Source organism: Rutidosis leptorrhynchoides, chromosome 2 (genome assembly GCF_046630445.1).
Source record: "Rutidosis leptorrhynchoides isolate AG116_Rl617_1_P2 chromosome 2, CSIRO_AGI_Rlap_v1, whole genome shotgun sequence".
Classification (NCBI taxonomy): Eukaryota; Viridiplantae; Streptophyta; class Magnoliopsida; order Asterales; family Asteraceae; genus Rutidosis; species Rutidosis leptorrhynchoides.
This window is the reverse complement of record NC_092334.1, coordinates 701,538,337-701,554,895: the sequence shown is the minus strand read 5'-3', so window position 1 is coordinate 701,554,895 and position 16,559 is coordinate 701,538,337. Positions and strand designations below refer to the sequence as shown.

Sequence of the window (16,559 nt, the reverse complement as noted above, 5' to 3'; positions counted from 1 at the left end):
AATACATCCAAGATAAATGAACACTTAATGCATATAGTAATTATTGTATAGGATGTTGGGTATCTTTTGTAGGTATTAAATGAAGTAAAGAGTCCAAAGATTTGAGTTCAAAAGTGATTCAAACGGCTATACAACGGATAAGTGTTTTGGACTGTACCGCGTGCGATCGACCCACAGTCGACCTTGGGTTGAGCTGTAACAACGGCTAGTTTGTTTCTCTCTCCCTATAAATAGCAAGACTTGGAGAGCTTTGAAGATTTGACCCTCTTGCATGCGCCAACTCAAAATTCATCGGAGAATCACAAGATCATAATTCATATATATATATATATATATATATATATATATATATATATATATATATATATATATATATATATATATATATATATATAGGGGCAGGATCAATGAGGAAGTAACCAATCGGGGGGAAGCGGGGGGAAGCAAATTATTATTTTTTTTTCGTTTTTTTTTGATTTTTTTTCCGGCATCAAGATCACACAAAAATATGAACATTTAGAAGAGACACTTCGTGATGAATGTTATTATTTAGGCGGGAAAACGATCGACAAAAATAACATTCAAGATAATATTGTTCGTGAAGAATATGAACGTTTTTTTTCCCATGTTTTGTGAAGTAAAATTTAGCCCGATTTAGAGTTTAGGGTTTAGGGTTTAGGGTTTAGGGCACCAAACCCTAAACCCTAACCCCTAACCCCTAAACTCTAAACCGTTCGTGTTAAAAACTCAATCTAAATCCTAAATGTAAACCCTAAACCCTAAATTTCTAAACCCTAATATCTAAACCCTATAAACCCTAATATCTAAACCCCAATAGCTAAAACCTCAAAATACGCTCGAAAAACACGATAATTGTTATATATTACTTCTTCGAGCGTTTTCCCGCCAAAATAAAAACATTTATCACAAAGTGTCTCTACTAAATGTTCATATTTTCATCTCATCTATAATGTTCGTGAACAAAGTTTTTTCAAAAAACGAAAAAAAAAGTTTTTGCTTCCCCCCGCTTCCCCCCGAATGGTTACTTCCCTCTTGATCCTATCACTATATATATATATATATATATATATATATATATATATATATATATATATATATATATATATATATATATATATATATATATATATATATATATATATATATATATATATATATATATATATATATATATATATATATATATATATATATATATATATATATATATATATTGTGATTAGCAAGAGAAGTTCGATCATAGATTGTGGAAGGGTTATAAACTTACTATCAAATTAATATCTTTGTGAGTTTACTTAGTGTTGTATTATCCTTTGAATTTTTTTTGAACGGCGATTTTTCTGGCATCAGTAGATCATTTCTTTCTACGACCCTCATCATTTGCACATAACACACACGTTCGGGCGGAAACCCGAACCCGATCGACGGTACCCGGGAACACATCCATTCGGGCAGTGGTTCCGGGTAGGGGTCCGTGAACGAATCCGGTAAAACCTCCCTATAGGGTCAATATATACCACCATTATTGGTGTTCAATTGGTTTAAAGAAAATCATGTCATCCCTAAGGATCGAACCCATGACCTCTCCCTATCCCATGACACAAAGTACATGGGAAGAACCGTTGCGCTATGCCCGCAAGTTCAATATTATCCTTTGAATTGTCTTAGGATTTTCATTACTAGAAAGGGTGAGTCTTGTACTTTGTAATTAGAAGCATAAGCTAGCTTAGTTATCTTCTTCATTAAACATTTCGCAATATAAATAACATTTCGCAAGCTAAACAATAATACAAATCAGGTGAATTAATGAATAAAAAAGAAAAAAAGAAAACCTTGTTAATAGTAGGAGAATTATAATTGTTTAATATAAATATCTTTCAAACCTACAACCATTGCTAATGGCAGGTGAATTATAGTACTCTCAATTAAAGTATTCATACACCACTTATAACGCATTATATTATTGTAATGTATAATACATTGAAATATGGTTATCTATATATGATTATTTTTTGTTTTAAATTTTTTGAGAAAAAACAAACTATATAAATAAACACATGAAACTTTCATCAAACGATGAAAGAAAACCTCCATACCCATACAGACCCGGTAAAAAAAAAAAAACTTACAAACTAAATCAAGATAAAATTTCCCAATGACCAAAGGAATAACGAAACTAGGAAACAAACATGACACACCAACTAAACTAACTAACACCGACACCAAAATACAAAGTATTCATACACTTAGAATTTCTTAACTTTAACACTAATATACTAATATTCTTGCAATTGTAAACAAGCCATGACTATTTTTTATTCTGTACAAAGCACCAATCATCTCTAACCCTATTTCCAAATCTGTTTGTAAACCAATGCACTTGAGTTTTGTATGTATGTGAAATTTCAAATTACAGGAAGTGATGAATAAGTTGTTATGGGAAACTATTACAAAGGTAACTTGGGGATAATGTGTTTTAATCACAAAGATCTTAAATTCGAATACTTTGAGGGTGATATGATTGAGTTTAAAAACACTTATGTATATACTCAGTATTAGACCACCGTGTATAATTGATTTTGTATGACAGAAAAAATTACCTTGCCATCCTTATAAAAACTAAAGAAAAAAGTGTCAAACTGTTCGCTAAACATACAATATGACATGTTTATGTAATATGTAATTAAGATTATATAAAGATATTTATTTAAATGAGTTTAGTATTATACATACGGACATATCCAGCTAATAATTCGAAGTTACTGTGCATCATATTTCTTTGTTTCTTTTCATCCAAACATAAAATAAATAAATAAATAAACATGTGAAAATAAGAAAATTCTCTGCATTTAAGTAGAAAAAAAGAGTTGTGCAACTCAAGTACTATATGGTGTCAATATATGAATTGTTGGGGTACTTTTCGTATAATCTTTTTCTAAAAGAAGGGTTTCCATGTGGTGTATCTCATCCCTAAACGACTCATTCGATGTAGACTACTAGCACTTGACGTGTCCATCTCTAATTGGTTGCTTTTTTGTTCTTAAATAATGGAGAACTACGGAGTAGCGATGGCAATGGCCACCCGATCCGGTGGATATCCACCCGATCCACCCGCTTCGTGATGGATATGGATGAACCTAAATGGATATGAATACGGATATGAATGAATATAAATTGATATGGATATGGACATGGGTGAAAAGTTTAATCCATAGATATATCTACTACCACCCGAAATACGTATACAAATACATAAATATAGATATATTCTTATATATTTACTATTACAAGCTAATTTACCGTTAGATTTACATTTTGCTTTCAACTCTATAATAAAGTAACTATAATATATTACAATAAAACATGTATATCTAACAAAATAAACTTACAAATTTCATATTTAATTTTTTATAATCAATGTTTTATAAGAAGTTTAGCAAATTTTGTTATATCTTCGTCAAAGATTACGCATTTTTATAGATAGAATTTTTAATGTCATGTCATATTTATTTTTGCTATACTACGTTTACGTTTTAATCGCATATTAAAAAATACTATAATTTTTTTTTTAATATCCATTGGATATCCATTAACCCGCTTAATTCATTGGATATGGATATGGACGGATGATCTGAAACTAAATGGATATGGATATGGATATTGATGAACAAAAACTAAATGGATATGAATATGGATACGGCATCACCCGATCCATATTCGATCCACTGTCATTCCTACTACGGAGTAGTATTTTTTAACCTTTCATAACTTCATGCTACTTGCGTATATCTTAAATAAAAAAGTAATGTACAAAAGTACTACCGGAATGCATCTCATTTTTTTTTTTTTTACTAAAATAGCAATTAGTGTTACAATTAAGAAACTTTTATCCATAAATGAAGGTTCCATATAAATGATACATACAAACCAACCAATGAGGCTCGGAAAAAGTTAAATAGGCTAAAGAAAAATATAAACCTAAATCAAACTCTCTCATCGAACCAAAACGAAAACGTACCACCTAAATCACAAAAGGTTTCATGATATGTGCTGCATGTGCATTATAAACCACAAACGGAAACATACCACCTGTATGCATCTCACGATTCATGATATTAAATAAAATTAAATAAAGCGACAGATCAATATATATCATTAATTTATAAGTTTTCGTTCAAAATATAAAAATAAGATTTTTTATCTACACAATAAATTTGAGGTGTTCAATATTTGGTTTGAAATCATTTAAATCGAATATCGAATCGAAACCAGATCTAAAAAAGCAAATCGAATTTGTAATATGATTTTCGGATCGAGCAAAACCGAAATCGAATTTAATTTTTCGGTTCAGTTTTTGGTTTTGAAAATCTTGAATTTGGTTAACCAAAATCAATCTATATAATATTAAAATTATAATTATATACTTAAGTTACTAATATTATTGTATAGAGATTGCTGACTTTCTTTGTACGTGGGTGGATAATTCGTTATGTGCACGTGGGAGGATAAACGACTTCTCTTCTAATATAGGATAGGGGTAGAATTGTCAGCTACATCTCACCTCTTCATACCCCGCACATGCAGGCTAGAGTTGTTGTTGTATAATATTATTGTACACATATATAGATGTACGATATATGATTTCAGTAAATATCTTAACTTTTTAAGTAATACTTCGTATTATGTTTACCCAGAATTATGAATCTTTAGTTTTGTATTTGTCCTAATTTGTTTCACTATACATTTTTAAAGGCGTAATTATTTCAAGTCGACTTTCATGTTAAGTCAATATATATGTAAGTACGTTTTTTAGCAAATGGGAGAGAGAGTGGAGAGAGAAAAAAGAGTGAGAGAGTGTCCGGCAAAAGGCGGCACGGGAAGATTCCGAGATGGGTACAACGGTGACTATGGATGCTATTTCGAGAGGAGAAACAAAAGCCAATTAACATCATACATGTTTTTCAATTTCGATGACGAGTGGAAAGTGGTGGATTTCTGGAAACTATTCAAACCTTTTGGGGCGGTGAGAGACGTTTACGTCGCAAGCAAGAGATTAAGAAATGGACAACGATTTGCCTTTGTAAGATTTGGAGACGTCAAAGATGAAGATATTCTTCTAAAATCGCTAGAGGGGATCAAATTCAACAATAACTGCATACGTGTCTTCAAAGCAACTACAAGAAACCCCAAAGGACCAACCAACCCTCCTGTACACAGAAATGGGGTTCCATTAAAGAATGGGATAAGAAATGATAGATTTCATGATGGTCGTCGTTTCGCTGAGGTGGTTGGTGATCTACGTGAAAGGCTGCACATGAAAAGGAATGCTTCAAACGATAATATGAGAAAAACAAATACTCAGCACAATGGGAACTCTATGAAAGAAAAGTTGGTGGTAGTGGAAGAAGATGAGTCTAACGGTCTGGAGCTTAATCATGCCATAATCTGCGACGCCAAGAGCCATGATATCCTCTCAAACTTTGTCAAAATCTGTAAGGCGGAGGGCTTATGCGAAATCGATATTAAGTTTGTGGGAGGATTAAGTATGTTACTTATATTTAAGACGAAGGAGGCAGTGTCATTAGTGATCGACAATACTAACCATGTTCTTAGGAAATGGATCCACAAGATCCAACCATGGGATCTTGAGTATTGGCCAGAAGGACGTATGTGTTGGCTAAAGATAAGTGGTGTTCCGGCTACATGTTGGTCGGAAAAGACTTTTTCATCCATTGCGGAATGGTGGGGAACGGTTTACGCGCTTGAAAACTGCTCTTTACTTGGTAATCAAAATTTGATTTTTGGAAGGGTATTTGTGAGACTCCATGAACCTGCGTTTGTAAGGGACTCACTGAATCTGAAATTTAAAAGTAAATCGTATTTTATTTATGTGGAGGAGGAAGAGAAAACATTACCTGAGATGGAAGATGATTGGGGAGATGACTCGAAGTCTGTATCATACTCGGGGTATAGTTCAGAAGCCATTGATTCCGATGATATTTCCGGTAGTTACGGCTATCGATCGGATGACATACTTGAAGATACATATAGCGATGACGATGATGAGGTTGAATGTCACGATAAGGGTGTTCGGGTAGATGTTTCCGGCAACAACTCGCCAGATCCGGTAAACGAACATGGGTCAGAAGACCAAGAGTCTGTCAATTTTGGGACTAGGGAGCTTTTTGGAGAAAACGAGGTGGTGGAGATTGTGTCAGAGACAAAAGATTGTAATCATAAAGGTAGCCCTAGTTCCAAGAGTAACGGCCAAGGTAAGAAGCATGCCAAAAAACAATCAATTAGTTCGAGTCCCAAAAACACCAACCAGACCAACGAGATGCAAAAAGATGGGGGGACGTTTAATCAAGGCAGGCCTGATGGTCCGTTTGAGCCCATTAACACTAGCAAGCTAAATAAGCCAGGCCTACATGAAAATGTTAAAATGTTTACGAGTGGGCCTGGGCCTTATTCTGTCGACAACAATTATAATATAGATAGAGTTTGTGAAACTGACCCAAATGATAAAGATACTGAAGATGACTCGAAATTAAAAAAACGAAAACAACACAAGGATTCTTTCTGCTCGAGCTATGTGGAGGTATCTTGCTGCAACGATTGCTACTGGGATGCTGTAGGAAACTGGCGTGCCTCCTCAAGAATCATGCGATTAAAGAGTATGGCTACAAAGGTGTCCAATTGCCCTAGCGACAAGATTAAACTGTGTAAAACTTGCGGGAAGAAATCCAAAATTAGGGCTGCAACTGAAGGGTGTAAGAGGTCGAAATCAAGGGCCAAATCAAATGAAGTCTCTGATGATAGTGTTAAATTGAGAACATATGGGGAGCAAATTGGTTTACGGTGGCCTAACGCAAATCCTCAGTAGGTAATTTTCGCTTCCTTTCGTTAAAGTTTTGTTACTCATGAAGATTCTATCATTAAATATTCGTGGATTCGGGGTAAGGGGTAAATTCGGTTGGGTTAAAAGTATTTGTGCTCGAGAAAGGCCTTGTATTGCTGCGTTTCAGGAAACTAAGTGCAAGACCGTTAGTGATTTTTGGGTTGGTGCGTTATGGGGTAATAGCGACTTCGGTTATGTTCAAAGGGAGGTTATAGGTAATTCTGGTGGGATGCTCTTGATATGGGATACTAGCAGTTTCGAAGCGAGTAATGCGGTTGGTAATGAGTTTTTTCTAGCTATTAAGGGTCGTTGGAAACACTCGGGCCAAGAGACAACCGTAGTGAATGTTTATGGTCCTCACGAGGATTCAAACAAAAAACTATTTTGGGAAAGTTTGGATGCGATTATGAGGGACAGTCAGTCGGCATGGATTTTGTGTGGGGACTTTAATGAGGTGAGAGCCATGGAGGATCGATTAAATTGTCAATTTCACAAAAGTCGGGCAACAATGTTCAATGATTTCATCAAGCGAAATGGTTTGTTTGAGATCCCGCTTAGTGGAAAGAAGTTTACTCGTATTAGCGACGATGGCACTAAATTTAGTAAAATTGATAGATTTATTGTAAACGATAGTTTTTGTCAACTTTGGGATGACCTTTCTGCCATCGCATTAGAAAGAAACTTATCGGACCATTGCCCGCTTATATTTCGTGACAAGCTAATTGATTATGGCCCCAAGCCTTTTAAAGTTTTCGACGAATGGCTTGAAAAAGATGGAATAGAAGAAAAAGTTTGCGAAGCATGGTTGAAACCGGTTAAAGGCTATAAAAAAGACTGTATCTTTAGGGACAAAATGAAAAATGTCAAAAATGCATTGAAGGCTTGGAGCCATTGCTGTTTTGGCAAGTTAGACTGCGAAATCAGAGAGTTGAAAAAGGAGGCTACTAATTTGGAATTAAAGGCAGAAGCACAAATGCTAAACGACAACGAACGCCTTGAATGGTTGGAATGTAGAAGAAGGTGGATCGAGAAAGAACGTATTAAAGCGAATATGCTCAAACAGAAGGCACGGTCCCGGTGGATCTTAGAAGGTGACGAAAATTCCAAATATTTTCACGCCTCCATTCGTCGAAGGTACAACAAATGTAATATTCGTGGTTTAAACATAAATGGGGTGTGGAACGAGAATCCGGCCAAGGTAAAGAATGAGGTTTTTAGGCATTTTGAAAAGAGTTTTATGGCTCGAAATTGTAACAGACCCATGATGCTCAATTTTGATGCATCTGATCTACGATGTGGCCGGCTACAAGAAGATGATATTGCGATGCTTGAGGATAGATTCAGTGAGTCAGAGGTTTGGTCAGCTGTTAAAGATTGCGGTAGCTCTAAGGCGCCCGGCCCGGATGGTTTCAACCTTAGGTTTTTTAAAAAATTCTGGGATATTATTAAGTTCGATCTAGTTGAAGCTATTTCTGATTTTTGGGTAAAAGGGAATATATCGGCCGGGTGTAATGCGTCTTTCATCACGTTGGTTCCAAAAAATCGGATAAGATTCTCCTTAACGATTACCGACCGATAAGCCTCATTGGGAGTTTCTATAAAATTGTGTCAAAACTTCTTTCAAACCGCCTTAGGAGAGTAGCTTCTAAACTTGTGGGTTATGAGCAAAGTGGTTTTTTAAAAGGTAGAAATATTATTGACGGTGCGCTGATCGCTAATGAGACGATTGATTACCTTAGGAAAAAGAAAATGAAAAGTTTTGTTTTTAAAGTGGACTTCGAGAAGGCATTTGATTGTTTGAGTTGGGACTTTTTGATGGAAATAATGAGTCTTATGGGTTTTGGTTCGAAATGGAAAAACTGGATTCTCGAGTGCCTAAAATCTGCGAGTATATCGGTTCTTGTTAACGGCTCTCCCACTAAAGAGTTCAAAATTGGTAGGGGAGTTCGTCAAGGAGACCCGTTATCACCTTTCTTGTTTATTCTAGCTGCAGAGGGACTCAACTTGCTTGTTAAAGCTGCGGTCAGGAACAGCCTATTCGATGGTGTTCATGTCGGCAAAGATAAGGTAACTATATCTCACCTACAATATGCCGACGACACTATTTTTTTCGGGACTTGGAGGAAGGAAAATATTGATAATCTTATGTCGCTCCTCAAGTGCTTTGAGTTAACATCCGGATTGAAAGTTAACTATAATAAAAGTAATTTATTCGGGATTGGGGTGGATAAAACTAGTGTTGAAAGCATGGCAGGCTCTTTCGGGTGTAATGTCGGGTCATTACCGATCATCTACCTTGGGCTCCCGATCGGTGCAAAAATGAGTAAATATAGTAGTTGGAAGTCGGTTATCGATAAATTTGAGAAAAGGTTATCGGATTGGAAGGCGCGTACGGTGTCGTTTGGTGGACGTTCGACTCTCGTAAATTCGGTGTTAAATAGTTTACCGTTGTACTACTTCTCGCTCTTCCGTGCTCCGCAATGTGTGATAAATAAACTCGAGAGTGTAAGAAGGTCTTTTTTTTGGGGCGGGTCGGGATGTGAGTCAAAAATGGCTTGGGTTAAATGGGATGAGGTAATCATTCCTTTCGAGGACGGGGGCCTCAATTTTGGGTCTTTAAAAAACAAAAACTTGGCTTTGATCGGCAAGTGGTGGTGGAGGTTTAAAACCGAATCTACTTCCTTGTGGGTCAAAGTTATTTCGAGTATTTATGGGGATACGGGTCTTATGGGTTCGGGGAATTCTTCTTTTTCACATCTAAATAATACTACTTGGCTAAATATTGTTCGTGTGGGAGAATGTATAGATTCTCTTGGCTTAAATTTCAGGGATTCTTTTTTCAAGAAAGTTGGCAACGGTAGTTCCACTTCCTTTTGGAATGATCCGTGGCTAATTGATGGTGCCTTAAGCGACAAATTCAACAAGCTTGTGAGATTAGAGGCAAAAATAAACTCTAAAGTGTGTGAAAGGCTTTCGTGGGATGGAACAAAGTGTAACTTGACATGCGAATGGTCTCGACAACCAAGGGGTAGAGTAACCAGTGAACTTTCGGAGCTTCTGACGTTGCTGGATCAGTTTACTCTCAAGACGAATAGTGATGATGCATGGACCTGGAAACTTTGCCAAAACGGTACATTTTCGACCAAAAAACTTACTGCTATTATTAACCAGAAAACTATGCACGCTAGCAACAACAGAATTGAGTCGTTTCGGAATAGCCTTGTACCGAAAAAGGTAGAAGTTTTTGTGTGGAGAGCGAGACGTCGTCGTATCCCGGTCTTAGAGGAATTAGACAAGCGAGGTATTGACCTCCATTCCGTTCGTTGTCCCTTATGCGACGGCGGAATTGAGTCGGTTGAGCACTCGCTTGTCTTATGCCCGAAAGTGCATGAAATATGGGCAAAGGTTTACAATTGGTGGGGTTTGGGTAATGTAACAAATCTGAGTATAAGCGAAGTATTCTGTGGCAATGCTAATAAGACGATGTCGGAAGTGGGTGCGAAGATATGGCAAGCGGTTGAATGGATATGTGGATACCTATTATGGAAGAATCGTAATTTAAAAATTTTTAAAAATAAATATTGGACTCCTGCGGTTGCCCTTAGTGAAATTCAAGTCGTAACTTATGATTGGGTCGCGAAGCGTTGCAAGTCGAAGAACATTGATTGGCATAATTGGTTCAACAATCCTCAGATTTTTCTTTAGTACAAGACTAATTTAAGTTACTAACTTAGCAACTTGTATGTATCTTGCCTTGAGACTTATGGTTTTGTAGCTCTTTATGCTGTTGTGAGATTTGGCTAAATGTATTCGAGGACTATTATACTCGCTGTAAACTTTGTGGTAATTCAATAAAAATTTGCCTTTCAAAAAAAAAAAAAAAAATAAGTCAATATATATGTGTATATGTATGTTGAATCAATAAATTTATGTATAACTTCTTTTACAATATTATTTTATTGAAGAAGTATACATTATGTGGGTGCTACGTGTTTCTTCTCAATTCTCCACCGCTTAAATCTAAATCTATTCTATTCTCTCCACTACCAACTCACCGCAGATCTAGATTCTTCCCTTTGCTACTCTTCCGGCACCGCCACGACCATCGCCGCCGCCACCACGAATCATCGCCGTCACCGTATTCCAGATCCTTCCCTTACCTCTCTCAGACGCCATTCTATTCAACCGATTGTTTAGGACAAGAAGAACCGACTGTTTACTCCATATCATCACGACGCTCCAGCCCCTAAAACATTGAAGAAAGGATCCAGTGGTCGATTCAGCAATAAGAAAACTCCTCAAAAATCACAACTTGATTTTTCCGATTCTGATATGGATGACGAAATTGATGTTTTTAAGTTTATCAAGTTTAGTTTTAACAATTATACATACTGTTTTATATATTTGTATAATTAAGTATTTGCATTTTTAATTTTAATTTTTTCAATATTTTTAGTGATGAATTTTATTCCAGATCGATGAATTTACAACTGTTTGTGCAACAACTTTGTTGTGGTTTATTTTGATTTATTCAAGGTACGGTCCATCTTATCTTCAATTTTGTTTACTTATACTAAAGCCCCGCGTAATCGCGAGTTTATGCAATAAACTTTTCAAGTATAAAAAATTATGGGTTTGGTCTTGTAAGACATTGTTAGAAACTATGTATAATAAACACTTGATTGCAAAGTGAATAGTGCTTAAACTAAAATTTGAGTTGTAAAAGAAGATTATAAACATAAAATAAATCAAAAGTTGAAGTGAGTAAAAATAAATTGTAACACCAAATATCATAAATGTTGGGGTGCAAACCTATCTCACACAGGAGGGAGATAAAAACAAATGTATGTATATAAGTCTAAGGGAAGTCCCTCTAATACCAATTGGTTTTAGAAAAGGATGGACTCTTGAGCTTTTATTGCAGGACATTGTGTTTGGGTTATGCGATCTTACAAATGGTATCAGAGCTAGGCTATAGCCCGATGTGGTGAACGACGCAGTGGTGGCGCACCCCTAAGCGCACGGTGCGACATAGCACACCCCTCAGTTTGCCAACGATAATGGAGTCATGGTGCCTTATATTGAAAGTCTTCCTTCCCAAGGCGTGGAAGTGCGGCGTGTCCCGATGGTGAAAGAAAAGTGAAAGAAAGAGATCGGCGGTATAAGAGGCGTGTCCCGGTAGTGAAAGAAAAGTGAAAGAAAAAGAGACCGGTGATATAAGATGGCGGGAGTATCATTGAAGGGGAGGCTCGGTGATGTGGTCTTCGGTTTGAGGGGAGGATTGTTGGGGTGCAAACCTATCCCACATAGGAGGGAGACAAAAACAAATGTATGTATATAAGTCTAAGGGGAAGTCCATCTAATACCAATTGGTTTTAGAAAAGAATGGACTCTTGAGCTTATATTGCAGGACATTGTGTTTGGACTATGCGATCTTACAATAAATTGGTATAGTTTTAGATTATCATTGGATAGTAATAGTCTAATCAATTCTGATTGTGACGATTTTTCCTCAGATCATCCAATGTAAGAAAACATTTGAAGTAGTCATTTAGTTGCCGAAACATCATGTTTTTCTTTCAATATTGTTCGCATATCCACTAAACTTCTTTGACGCAATTGATCGACGTACATAAGATAACATCTCTTTACGCATATTAAAAAAGTTGTTGACGTTCTTCGAACCAAGTCATATAAACTTTTGAAAACTTTAGTGGATCTTTATACGATAAAAATAAAAATAAATAAATATACAATCTGACAGATGGTCAATTGATATATTGAAAAAAATGTGTAATATATAGTTCATAAAAAAACCTAAATAAGTCAGAATGTCACCAATACTTGTATTCTATTTCTTTAATTCCTGTAAACATGTATTTTAACTTCGATTAGTTAAAAAAAAAATACCATACAACAATAATTGTAGAAGGGAAAATATTTTTATAGATAAATTATCACGAATAAACTCAGAATAATGGCAACACATTTTACCTTCAGAATAAACTCGGTAGCTTCATAAATTATGTTCACCGTATAAACAAATTTAAATTTAAATGTATGTATAAAGCTCACACCTTTTTGGTCAGAATCCATTATTTGTAGATTCCATTTCATAGATTAAAGATGGAAAAAACATTTAAAATCAGTGAGTCTTCAAACTTGTTGCTTGTGCAAATGTTTTCTACTTAGGATTCAACTTTGTAGAAGATTGGTCACCATTATAAGCGAAATTGATGTCATTAGTATAAGGATGCTCTTTTCCGCACAATTTGATGCAGACTCAGCATTTGGGTTAAGATCATTACAAACCTTGACCAACATGAATGACACTACACTATAACAAACCTGAAGAGAGGTTCCAGTTAATAATGAACGATCTCTGGTGTCGAATTATTTCAATGCAGAAAACAACTTTAAATACTTCCTCCGTCCCATAATAATTGTCCTGTTTTGACTTTTCGAAGTCAATATTTCGCAACTTTGACTTAAAATATATTTAATTTTATAATAATATAATTGATAAAAATTATATGAGTGAATTGAGTTTTAAATGTACTTTTTATTGCATCCACTTCTACACAATTAGAAAAGATTCAGTAACAAAAATGCAAGTGCTCTAAACATTAACTTAAAAGACAGAAGTACCATGGTCTCCCAGCTTATTGCCTTCAACGACTCATTATCGACGACTCGTTATCGATGTTGATCATTTCATAAGATGCCAATAGTACATCAAATTTCTTCTTGTCCTTTTTAGAAGACCTTGGGAAAAAATCATATTGTTTTTATGATAGCAGCAAGCGTACCAACATACAAACCTACAGTGGCAAACTTATTCATTCTAAACAAAAAAAAAAATAATAAAACAAAAAACAAATGACATAACTATCTGTTTAAAATTTTGAAAGATCGTGTGACTTACGACATTCATATGAGGTGCCCGCATGGCAAATTCACGATCCCAATTCCGCAAAGTGGAAAGTGGTGTCACTACTAAATGTGGGGAGACATTCTCTTCATATATAGAAGCTGCAAAGGCAATATGTTGTATCGTTTTTCCTATTTAAACATTGAACATAAAAATTATCTGATTAAACTATCATACGATTATTATACACTTAAGAAAACTGAATAACAGGAAATGCATACCAAGACCCATCTTGTCCGCAAGTATCACGTGTGTTTGTTTGGACCAAGAAAAACATAAGAAGTACAATCCTTCAAGCTGATACGGGTGAAGCTCACCTAAGATTATACCATAAACATTTACCAAAAGTTAAAAAAAAAAATTATATAGTAACAACATAATCACGAAAATGAAATATTTTGCATACCTACGGGTAGAAAGTCTGGGTTTTTTTCAAATTGCTGAACTTCTTTTAACTTCTTTTTTGGGTCAGCAGTATCACGAATGTTGCTTTTTTGTCTCCTTAGTTTGCGGTGTTTAGAGTGAAGTCTATTAAAATTTTCAATTTGTTGCTGAAAGGATGAAATATCCGACTTCAATTCCCATTAACATTCATCGTAGTTAAGACCTACCCATTTTACTAAATGCTCATCATCATCGTCTTGCCTAATTCAACAGATTTCATACATTCTTAATTCAGTAGCAATTAAAAAAAAAACTTAACTATATATAGATTTCATACATTTAGAGTTTAGGGTTAACAACATACCCCCTGGTGGCCTGGTTAGGTGAGTCTTGTGGTCATCATATTGTGAATTTGGTTCTTGCATATTATCTAACCGGCTATAATCACAATTGTCACGCTTTGCGATTAATCATTCTCTCCTCAACAGGGGCCTTCCACGCCAATCCCAGTTATCAGGCTCATCGTAACATGACTGAGGCCGGGCTGGTACCTGCAGCGTTAGATAGAAAAGTGTATTAACAAATAAAATGAGAATCGTGAAGAAAGAAAAAATTTAAGCTATTAATGCAATGAAGTAAGCTATGAGATACTTACAATTCCTTCCTTCAGGTTTGGTCCAATTATGGGGCTCACCAAAAAACTCGGTGTCCACCTGTTCTTTGACATTCAGTATCTCCATAGGTATGTCTACAACCTACAATAGAAAAAAGATCCAGCTTAAAAGACACATCAAAATCACAACTTTCGGTGCCTGATAGTTTTTCATTGCATTATACCTCCTCCTAAACCATGTGACCAGTCATTGGCCCAGCCAAATAAACTTTGTGTCATAATCATTGAAAATGTATAAGACAATTTAAAAAAAACATACCATGGCCCTTGTTATATGAGTAGCTGTGGGAACATTTGTTTGCACAATTTGAGACTGAGCAACAATAAACCAATCAACATAAAAGCAGTTTATTATATTTATACTGTAAGACAATTGTTTGACCCGTTAACATAACATCAACACATTTTATATTACATGACCTTATATAATCAACAATAAATTCTTAAAAACATCACACATACATCAAATAGTATTTATATAAATAAAGAAAAATAAGCAAGGCGGAAACCTAATAAAGTTAATTTAATCCACTTGTTAATCAATTGCACTTTCGAAATGCAGACCACCAAATATAAGTCATCAGAAAGAATAAAAGAGAAATATATAGAGTTTACCAAGAGAAATAAATGATCTTCAAGAAAATGAATATGATAAATAAATATAAATATAAATACTAATAATACATAAATGATATATAAATATTGATAATTTTCACCTATAAAATTGTATTAGAGCTCCTTTTTTACTACCTAATTGATCTGCAAGAAAAGCAAAACACTTTATTAGAATTAGTATTTAGGATATATAAATACATAAATGATAATACATAAATGATAGATACAAAAGGAACAATAAAATACCTTTTTGATTTAGATCTGCACCACAATCCAAGAGTAAGAGTACGCATTCTAAACTTCCTTTGGCCGCTGAAATATTCGGTTGAAACCCAAAAACAACGGAGTGGTAAAATCACAGGATGTAATCTCGACCCATGACCTTATTAGTGGGTCAATTTTGGCTGTGTTATATCTCCTACTGGCCAATAAGATTAAAAAAACTGCTCAAACTGGTCTAAAGTCACCCAAAGTGTGTTCTAGTGCTTAAATTCAGAGTTATATTTATTCAAATAATCATATTATCATTTAAAATATATAATTTTGGTAATTATATCTTAGTTTGGGAAAAATGTGTTATGTGTCAACACGACTGACCTACCTCTGACCCGCCTATTTTGCCACTTACACCGAGAAAGCTCAAAAAATGGCTGGAAATGCATACCAAAACGGTGCAACAGAATCCAAACAACCTAAACGAAAAACAAACGAAACAAATTTATATCATCTCAGCATGAACAAACAAACTTCTCTAAAAAAAAACAATAAAACAATAAAAAAAATGTCATAAATGGAAAGCGACTCTCATTACCTTCTATAGAAGGGATTGATTAACGGATATAGATTGACAAATACTCATTAGTTAATATTCTCGATAAGCAATAGGTAAGTCATCGATTCTTATGTATGATTAATATTCTCGATAAGCAATAGGTAAGTTGTTGACTGATATTCATTGATGAATATTATGTAAATATTATAATAGTTGATGATGCAGAATCGCAAAGCAGAGAAGGTTACATCAATCGATTAGCGAT

General features: G+C 34.9%; 1 long non-coding RNA gene across 5 annotated transcripts; it reads right to left on the bottom strand.

The window, feature by feature from the left end:
- Positions 1 to 12,891: 12,891 nt before the first annotated feature.
- Positions 12,892 to 16,216, bottom strand: LOC139894137 (uncharacterized). Of its 5 annotated transcripts, none has more exons than XR_011774825.1 (10): positions 16,124 to 16,216; positions 15,769 to 15,940; positions 15,624 to 15,666; positions 14,890 to 15,220; positions 14,599 to 14,785; positions 14,257 to 14,495; positions 14,072 to 14,167; positions 13,845 to 13,981; positions 13,568 to 13,740; positions 12,892 to 13,367 (listed from the first exon to the last, which is right to left on the bottom strand). It is a non-coding gene; the product is annotated as an uncharacterized lncRNA (long non-coding RNA). The 5 variants fall into 5 exon arrangements; XR_011774827.1 differs by having other exon boundaries at positions 12,893 to 13,367; positions 15,769 to 15,834; positions 16,187 to 16,216; XR_011774828.1 differs by having other exon boundaries at positions 12,893 to 13,367; positions 15,769 to 15,834; positions 16,124 to 16,175.
- Positions 16,217 to 16,559: the final 343 nt, after the last annotated feature.